Source organism: Poecilia reticulata, chromosome 9, assembly GCF_904066995.2.
Source record: "Poecilia reticulata chromosome 9, P_reticulata-male-v2, whole genome shotgun sequence".
Classification (NCBI taxonomy): Eukaryota; Metazoa; Chordata; class Actinopteri; order Cyprinodontiformes; family Poeciliidae; genus Poecilia; species Poecilia reticulata.
The window spans coordinates 11,052,601-11,062,650 of NC_088838.1; positions in this window are offsets into that span (position 1 = coordinate 11,052,601).

The window sequence follows — 10,050 nt, forward strand, 5'->3', positions numbered from 1 at the left end:
TTAATATTCTCAGATCAAAAAAACTATTTTGGCTTCGTTAGCATCCAATGGTATACACCCATGTTTTAGCACACGAGGGATGGTGATTCCCTAACTGACTGCGCATCCCAATAAACAACAGAAAACTTCTGAAGGAACAGATTACAGATAATTTTATTTGTTTGCATTTTTTTTGAGAACCTGTTGTCACACCTGTGTCCTGTGCAACAAACTCATATCGCCCATGTCATAAAACAGCCACTATATTCTTTAGCCACCAGCTAGACATTATGATAAACACTTAATTCTCTATATTAACGATTTGAATGTGTAGAAATGTATCAGTGAGTTCCTGAGGTATGGTTTGTTCGTGCTGGTCAAAAACAAAGAAAACGATTCACAAATGATTCATCGTCAAGAATAACAGCCGAGTGATGAGTCTAAATCTTCAGTAAAGGCAGAAAGACTTTCTTTAAAAACTTAATTTGGAGCCATGGTACAGTGACTCATTACTTAAAACAACAGTTCGACATTTGATTGCTTTAGCAGCAGGGGGAGGACATCGTATTACTGCTCTATTCTGCACTTCACAAACTACAGGAGGATGAGTCAGATGTGCTTCACATGAATCAGAAGATCCGGTTATAGGGATGCGATGTACAGGCTGGAGCCATGTACCATAAAGAGAAACTCAAATCTCAGTGAAGGCATCTCAATATTTCATTTTGCTAAAAAAAAAAAAAAAAAAAAAAAGCAGAACTTGATGGGCAGAATGATAAAAGATAGAACTAAAGCAAAAGTCAGAACATTGGAAAGATGCATTAAAACATATTCCAAAATGTACTTTTATTCACAAGTCCTGTATTTCAGATTCAATCTAACCTGATTCTCAGTCAAATTTTTAATATGTAAATAAAGTCATTACGGAGCGACTTGCCGCTTTGCGTTGCTCTACTCATCCGTTTGACCTTGAAGGAGGGGAGCGACGCAGTCTTTAAGTTTAGTGAATGGGAGTCCCAGGACTACTGCATTTATCATGGAAATACTGAGCTGTCAAGTCACAGTGCATACCTGTCAGGAAAGGCTCAAAGGTACAGCTCCGGCTCCTCTCCTCTCTTGCAGTGCATGATTCTTCATTGCATTGCATAGCAGGCCTATTCACCGTTGTTTTCAGCCATATGTCAACATAATCCATTTCCTTATGTGACAGCTCCTAACAGTAAGACATTGTTGAGACGAGGGAGGGAGGAGAAGGGGGCACTGGTTCTCTCAAAAACGTGTTTACATAACACTTCTACAAGCGGTTTTCCTTTATTGGTGGAAACAAATATTCAAAAAAAAAACATTTCCTGAAAGACAGTTTATTTGACTTTCTGGTTTCCTTCTCGGTTCAATTAGGAGAAACTGTTTTCGCAAAGCGAGCACAGCGAGGCGAAGGAATAAGCACCTACAAGTAGCAGAGACAACACTTTGTCATCATGCTTCTCATTGTGACATCTGAAAAGACCCACAGGTGCTGTAGAAAGTGACTGTGTTGTCATATTTCATTTAGGCATCCTTCTGCAAAGCTGTAATTGCCTAATTAGCTTGTTAATTAGGAGATTAGCATTTACTGATAGAGTGGCTTGCTCTGTTGTGATGAGAGTAATACAGATTAAGTGAGAAGTTATGGGTGCGTGAGTTCACAATTTCTCTGTCCACAAACGGGTCACAAATCATTAAAAAGGTTTGTGGGGGGGAAAAGCTGCATGTATCACATCTGACGACGGCGCTGGCGTTTCCTCGCAGCCTCCCTGTATCAGAGCCACACTGATGGTAGGGGAGGGAAGCAGTAGAGGGGCGGCCTGCCACACGGATCCCTCCCGGTCTGAGCGTCGCCTGCATCGTTCCTCGTTGCTCAGGGAAGTTGAAGGAAATGACCGAGCAGACGGTGCCGGAGACATTGCTAACCTAATTATCAGCGGTCTTTCATCTGCTTTGGTTACTCCGTTTTATTTATATCCTGATATTTGTCGGTGCTGTGCACGCACTTTGTCTCCATTACAACTGCACCTGTGTGAGGAGAGAGCAAAGTAGAAAGAGTGGTGGCTGAATTTGACCCAAAGTTTAGCGGGAACTGTTTTTTATAAACGCACCGGCTTCAACAGCTGGACTACACGGGTCAGCAGGAAGTGGAAATACGAGGCTGATTTAACGTGACGTGAGACGAATAAGTACAAGGACACTTCCGTGTTGCCAGAAAAAGGTTACTTTTAATATGAACATGATCTCTCGTCATATGTGTTCATGTCGTATTAATGACCTCGATGAGTAACCCAGGAGTTTGTTATTAATAAGTTTATTTCACCAGCTGTAGGCCCTAAGTTTTTATATAAGTAAAGAATATGTTGTATATTCTGAACTAATTTCATATTTTAGATGTTGAATCTTAATCTTTAAATGAATTTGTAACTTGTTGTTTGTTGTCAGACTGATAGAAATACCAGGACGAAATATTAATCTTAAAAATAAAATGCTGTTTCTTCTTTTGATTTTATAGTTGAGCTGGAATAGCAAAAAACAAAACAAAAAAATCACTGTTTTGTGTAACAATGCATATTTAGCTAAAACTTAACTGATGGTGTATATTATGTCAGTGATACACCTTTGACACACATAGCTGTCATCTGGCAGAAACCCTTTATATCTCCATATTTATTTTTGTTTTATTGTGAAAATCAGCTCTATTGATTGCTCTTCAATTTGAATTTCCATCTGGAACAATTTTTTTTAAGTTGTGCTTTGGGGAGATACAAGTTTTTTCCTTTGCTGTCTTTTTTTTTTTTGCCTGACAGCAACAATATAATGTGGGAGTATTAACATAAATATAGAACATATAATCTGCAACTGTGCAAAGAGTTATTTATGTTGTCAGTGGTGTCATAGTGTCTTTTATCAAATAGTATAAAACTGTACTATTACACATAAGTTAGCTGCCTGGGTATAAATTCCTGGAAGATTTTGTACCATCTTAAAATTCTGAAGAGAAATCTTAAAATTTCATATGTAATTAATTATTCAAATGGTTCCAACGTGGCACAGGAGATGTGGGAGTGAAAAAAAAGCTCTAAAAACGCCATGAATAAGAAACGGATATTTTAAAAAATTGTTCTTGAAAGGAAAAAGCTTTGCTTTACAGCTTATTTGAAGCTTTTAATGATGAAGATAAATAAGCAGCTGTTTTCAATTCCATGAAAATCAACAATAATGAAAATATGCACTGTAATAAGTGTGAGTGCTTCTACAGTATGTAGCCACTCGTTTTTTATCTGGTTATACGAGGCAGCTCATTTTTCTCTGCGACCACAAGGAAGTAAAAGACGGAAAATAAAGATGTCTCCTTACAATATCAACGTTTCAATAAGGTTTTAATTCCGAGGGCCTTATGTGAAGATTCTGTGTCTTTAGCAAGTCAAGACAGATGTGGAGGATCAGTGGCAGGCAGTAATCAGGAGAGGAAGGTGAGAGGTACACAGCTATACTGCTCGCCACGATCAATCATACTATACTTGTCCTCCCTCGACTCTCTGGCTGTTACTGTCTCCAGTGAATGCGCTTCTCTCTTTGCTTAAAATTATTACACAGGCCATAAACCCAGAGAGGTGAGTGTCCTGCTAATGTGGGTACATGTAGTGGTTGCAGTAACCTTTAAGAGTGGCCAACGGCCGGCGGTGGCTTGGACATGGGCCATATATTCTGGTCAATACCAGAGCCACAGATTGACTCGAGGGGAGGCATTTTAAGGCCTCACGGTTTAATTGACATTGAGGCTGCAGCTGAACATTGATCCTCAAGAGCGGAATACAATCGGAGCTCGATCGCCACGCTATTTATTGCAAAAAATCCTAATCGGTTTGAAGGCTTTCTTAAACTTTTAATTTGCGGAAATGCTGAAGGAGGTTAAGTGAGGGTGGCAGTGGGGGGGGAAGGGAGGGGCGGCTTCCCCTCGTGACACTGATGTGGATCTTCTCTTGTAAATATAATCTGGTACGTGTCGTTTCATTGAAATTGTTTAATTTCACTCCGGCCCAGCAGTAATTTCATTTTGTGAAACCATATGTAAAACTGTCGCTTCTGTTGAATCTAAACTCTTCATCTGGCCGCAGATTTCTCTCAACGCGTGTGCTATTCATCTCTTGCTGCGTGCGGCTGCTCAGATTAAAGCATACACTTTCACAATTTCTCTTCTTTGAATATCAGTTTGTCTGGTAATGACGAGAAAATCTCTGAAGAGGTCAGACCGGAGCGTGTCTAAATCACTGCGGCCAGACTGCCCTCAACTCAGCTTGAGTATTGACATTATGCCAGCTATGACACCATAACTCAACCCACTGCGATGGTCATTTGATAAATGGTATCATAAATTGTTGACAAAACAATTTGTGATGTATTATGTTACCGAAGGGTTGTACTGCTTATCAAATCAAGTAATCTGGCAGGACTTGCCATTCATCAGCATAATGCAAGCGCTAGCTGCTGCTGGTGATGACTTTGTTGCTTTGTCAACATGCATGTCGCAGGAAGCAGTGTCTGTGTTTCTAAAGGTGTGACATATCTATCTTTTGCTTCGTTGTCACGGGGTTTGAGTAGACTGTAATGTTCACAAGGGATTCATCTTGATAAAAATTTTATGTTATTTAAAAAAAAATCGTTACATTTTTAATTAAATCACTGGAGGAAAAGCTGACATGAAATCTTTGATGCTGTGATAAATTGAAAAGAGAAGAAATGCTCTCTCTAAATCTGTTTTTTTTTAATTATTTTATTTTAATGGGTTGCTTTTGTAATTTTGGTAAATATTCTTTAAAAAGATTAATGCCATAGTTTAGCTATGGCTCATATTTTCCATAGTACATGAATAAGCAAACTGTATTTGAGAAGTTACTGGAATAAAATATACATCTTGGGTCAAGTAATATCAAGTAACAACTGGAATTTTATGGAAACAGACATTCTGAGTAAATAACCACAAAGATCTATATATACTTCTACATTAACAGCCCTCTAATGAAATGTGAAGGCAGTTACAAGGTTTGCAGAATTGTGTTCCCATTAAACAATGTGTCATTTTTCATACTGGTACTGCTCTATACCCAGTATCATTTGTCCCCGGAAAACAATAATCAGGTTTATACTAAAATGAGGATGAGAGAAAAGTTATCTGGGGAAAGTAAATTATTAATTTCTAATAACCTCTCAATAGAACCCCACCTTAACATTTTACTGCAAACAAACAGCACCATCATCAAATTAAGGGTTACATATTTTGATTCGTCCCACAACACATAACATAATATGCTCTATTTCATCTTAAACATTATTAAAAACAACAGACGCTACACCTCTGTAGGACTGTGCAGTAGCAGTAGTGATGTAGTTCTTACAGGCCGAGCTTCTCGCTCTGTCAGCGTGGCTTTGTCCCATAATAGAAATGTACACACGTTATGTGTTTTCTGTAAGATGAATTAAAATTCACTCATTCAATGTTTGCCAGAAATGAGAACCGTGAAATTAAAAGTAAATTTACAATATTCTAAACTGCTGACTTTAAAGATACAAATACACATCAATGTAGCCAAAATGCTCGGAAATGCTAGAATGTAAGCAAACTTTTTTGATTCATAGAACTTTGTCAAATGCCTAATGCACGCTGCCAAAAGCCTGTGTCACTCTGCTGTGAATACATCTTAACATTTGTTACAGATTAGCCAATGTTTCTCTGAATGTCTGAAGTTAAATCTGTTCAAATCTATTGATTTGAAATCTGGTGGGTCAAGGTGGGTCATACAGTGACCGGAACATAATCCAAACATAATACGTTCTTACTATGAGACAATGGAGCTGTGCTTGGCTCTCATGAAAACCAGCATCAAAATGTTTTCTATGCAAAATGTCCTTACTTGTTGTTTGACACTTTTCAGAGCTGACAAAAGAGGGAGTTACATATCTTGACTTTAAACATGAAAACATATTTCTCCTCAGAAAATCAATAGCAAGGATGCGTTTGCAGAATTAATTATCTGGAATTGACTACAAACATATACATTATACTGTATATATAAATGAAATAGTAGTAAACAGTTTGAATAAGGAGGAATATTAACACATTTCCTGATCATCTCAGCTAAAGTGTGCTAGTCATTAGTAACTCAAAACCATTTGGAGCGAGCCAGTTTGACTTTAGCATTAGCACGCTCACATAACAAGCTAAAGCTACATAGAAAGTTCTATTTTTGCTCCAAGTACATAGAAATTAAAAGTCTTACAATGGTTTTCACTTTTGCTGAGTTAACTTATCAGCCTTACCGTTCACTCTTGGCTCCAAAAAATTAAAATAATAGTCGACTGACCAACATCAGTTTGGTTTAGGGAGGATTTGTTCCTAAATTAAGGTAGCTGATGTTGTAATTTAACCAACTTCACATTTACAACACAATTTATTATAATTTTATCGGCTTTAATGGCTGGTATGTAATACTCTTCAAAATGTAGTTATATAGCATGGTCCATTCATAAAAGTAAATGATGTAAAAGAAAAATTAAAAATTAAAAAACGTACTTCATTGTTTTTTTTTTTACATCATCAGACAAATGAACAGCAATTATCACAATCAAGTAAAGATTTTTGTGACAACACTTCATTAAAAATAAACTTTAAACTTCTAGTTTATCTTGTTGTCCAGACTGACACACATGTCACAATCTAAAGCAGTTATTTTTATCTTTTTCTGGAGCTTTTGTTCTTTATTCTTCATAAAAACATGCCAGACAGGAGATAATCCTCAACAGCGAGTTCATTTGTGAAGGGTAAGTGACAAGCAGTGTTATCACTGTGACCACTAACTGTCTTTTTTTCCCTCTTAAGTGTACTGTATGGTGAGAACATTTAAAAGAAAAACGAAAACAGCAGTCAGCCTGGTTTGAGTAATTAGGAGGCACTATAAAACAAAATGCAAAAAGCAAAATTTCTTTATTTTTAGCTTCAATGAAGTCGCGAGATTAAAATTGTCAGATTTCTTCAAACATGTTGAGGAGGTGAAGCGCACGGTGCAGTGTTTATGAAGTGCACCATCGTATAGCAGGCGCTACAGCCAATTTTCATCAGAAATATTTGATCTTAGCAGACAGTGCTGAATGGAAGCCGCCCGCTCTTGATCAAGACGCAGCGCTGCACCTTTTCATCATGCTTTTCTTTGCTGGAAGTTGCCTGTCCATCCTCTCCCTGACAGTGGCTGGCATGAAGTGACCCATTGGCTTCAAAGAAACATTGAAGTTCTGCAAACAATCTGTCATGGAAGCACGGAAACCAGCGGCTACGACTACATCTGCCCACAAAACCTCTTCATGGAGGCAGTGTTTGTTGTGGATGTGATGGAGCACGTGTGTTGTTAGCATTTCATGTAGCATTGTTCACTTCTTAACGTGGTATTAGTGTGGTTTGTTGAGAAAATAAGGATTGGATGACCCGCTAGTTTTTGACATTTAGCATCTCACGGAGGAGGCAACAGGATTTATGAAATGGGTCACACACACACACACACACGCACACACACATGTGAGTCTTAGCAGACTCCAGTTAAAGCCACATGACCTTACGAGAGAAGAAAACGTATTACTAGAAAATGCTAATGTGGTTCACTTGGTGCACATTAATTCCGTGCATGAACCAGATGCATATTTCATTTCAGCAAAAATAAAAATGTGGCTTTAGAGTGATGAGTTTTTTCATAAATCTTTAAAAGAAAAAAAAAGCTCCATAGCAATTAGTAATTTCCTAATTGTTAACATCAGAGTTCAAGTTATTTTTCTTGTGAAGACACTGGAATGGAAGAAAACTGCTGATTTAGAAAGTTTCCAGAAAAGGCGAAGAGTGCAATGAGACTAAGTAAGTATTTTGTGTGCCAGTAGTGGTAAATTAAAGAAGGTGTGTGTGACATAAAAGCAGGGGTGAAAGTAGTTTTAAATTCTTGGGGGTACTATGACAAAATATATATATATATATATATATATATATATATATATATATATATATATATATATATACATATATATATATATATATATATATATATATATATATATATATATATATATATATATATATATATATATATATATATATATATATATATATATATATATATATATATATATATATATATATATATATATATATATATATATATATATATATAAAAGCTGGTTAGCTCTTGAATTGCTACAAAATAAAGCTGTATTTCCTCCTTCAGCCCACTGGCTTTAATGTTGACAACTTGAGATGCCATGAGACCTAAATCTTGAACATCATGGCATGGAGTGCATCCCAGTTTTCCATGTCTGGCATATAACCATTCATTTTAGCTTTTAAACTGGTTCTATTGATCCTGTGTCCAGACAGAGGGATAATCAGTAGCCCAGCATCATGACCTGTTTGTTTTGAAGATTCTGCAGCTTCCACTTCTCTTCCTAACATGGCGCCTCCTCACCCCGACTCTCATACTGGTAGGAGGAACCACAGAGCTTTGTTAGGTTAAAGCTCATCTTCTGAAGTTGAGATGTTTTTCCAGAGGAATCACCTCAATCCAGATGTTGGACTGGATTTATTTCAATGTCATTTGTGAATGTTAACTTCTCATTTTCAACAGTGCAGCTATAAAGGTTGAAAAAGCTTATCATATTGGAGAAAGTATCATCAACATCAATATTTCCACTAAATAAGAGGCAAAAAACAAAAATGTTTGATAGAGGAAAAGCCTCTCAGACTCTGAGTCCGACAGCACCAAACTATTTTTTATATTAAACAATTAATTTAATTTCACACAATTATCGCGGTAGAAGCCATTTGTTTGATAAATACTTAATCAAAGGTATTAACCGTGTTTGATGTTTGTTGTAAATGACGTATACTCACAAAGAACGAGGTAATTAGTCCAAGTTTGTTGTTTATTAAATGTTCAGAAACTACAGCAGCTGTGATGCGCCAAGACAAAGTAAAAAAAGGTAAAACAACCTGAACAGGTGATCAACTCTAAACCAGTCGCACATTTTTACTCTCCGTCTCTCTCTGTCATTTAAGCACACCCGTTGCCATGGCAACCTCCTGCGCTCCACAAGCCGACCAGAGATTACGTTAAAAACATAACATTCAGTCCGTTACAATATTAGGTTTTCAGGCTTGATATTTATTTTGCGATTATTAATAAGCCTCCCTGAACACAGCGGTGGTTGATTAGTTCATTTTAAACTCCTGCTCTGCTAGTTATTTTGGTAATGGAACTGAAACGCACAGAATTGCGCAACACCTTGTTGAAACAATAATTACTGAGATTATTATCTCAGTAATTATTATTGGGTCATTAATTTGAACACGTTTTGTTGATTTTTGTTGTTGTTATTTAATAAAGTTACGAACGTTTTAAGCGAGCCAGAGGAGGACGTGCTGGTCTCAGCGTACTGGCTTTGTTCAATTTGTCACCTAATGCCAAGATCGACTCAAAACCTTCCACGATCGACGTATTGCACCGCTGCTCTAAAGCACGAAGAGTTCAGAAACGATATGAAATGGGAAAAAAAAGTTATTTATTAACTGATTAAGTCGTGTTTTAGATTGTTCTTGAAAAACTAATCAGTCACAGCTGATTAGTGGGCGCAGTCGCGGCTGCACAGTGAACCCAATTATTTTTTACAGCTGACAACCACTCCTCTCTCTTGCAGGTGCTGCGTACCCCCGCTAAATCTTTTAGGGGTACGTAGTACCCTGGCGTACCCCCTTACTTTCACCTCTGCATAAAAGCATCTAATTTCTAAAGTTTGGTCAATTTACAGCACTTTTATTTATTTATTTATTTTACCCATCTGCAGCAGTGACTCTTCTGAAAAGTGGGCCGCACTGAAATCTCAAGGTTAATGCTCCTCGGGAGAATTTCCCTCTGGCCTTCAGCGCAGACCACTGCAATTAGGCTTTTCACTTGTGAATTTAAACAGTTTGAAATGAGGGGGTCAGCTTTCATTATTTGACCCCACGCCCTCAAA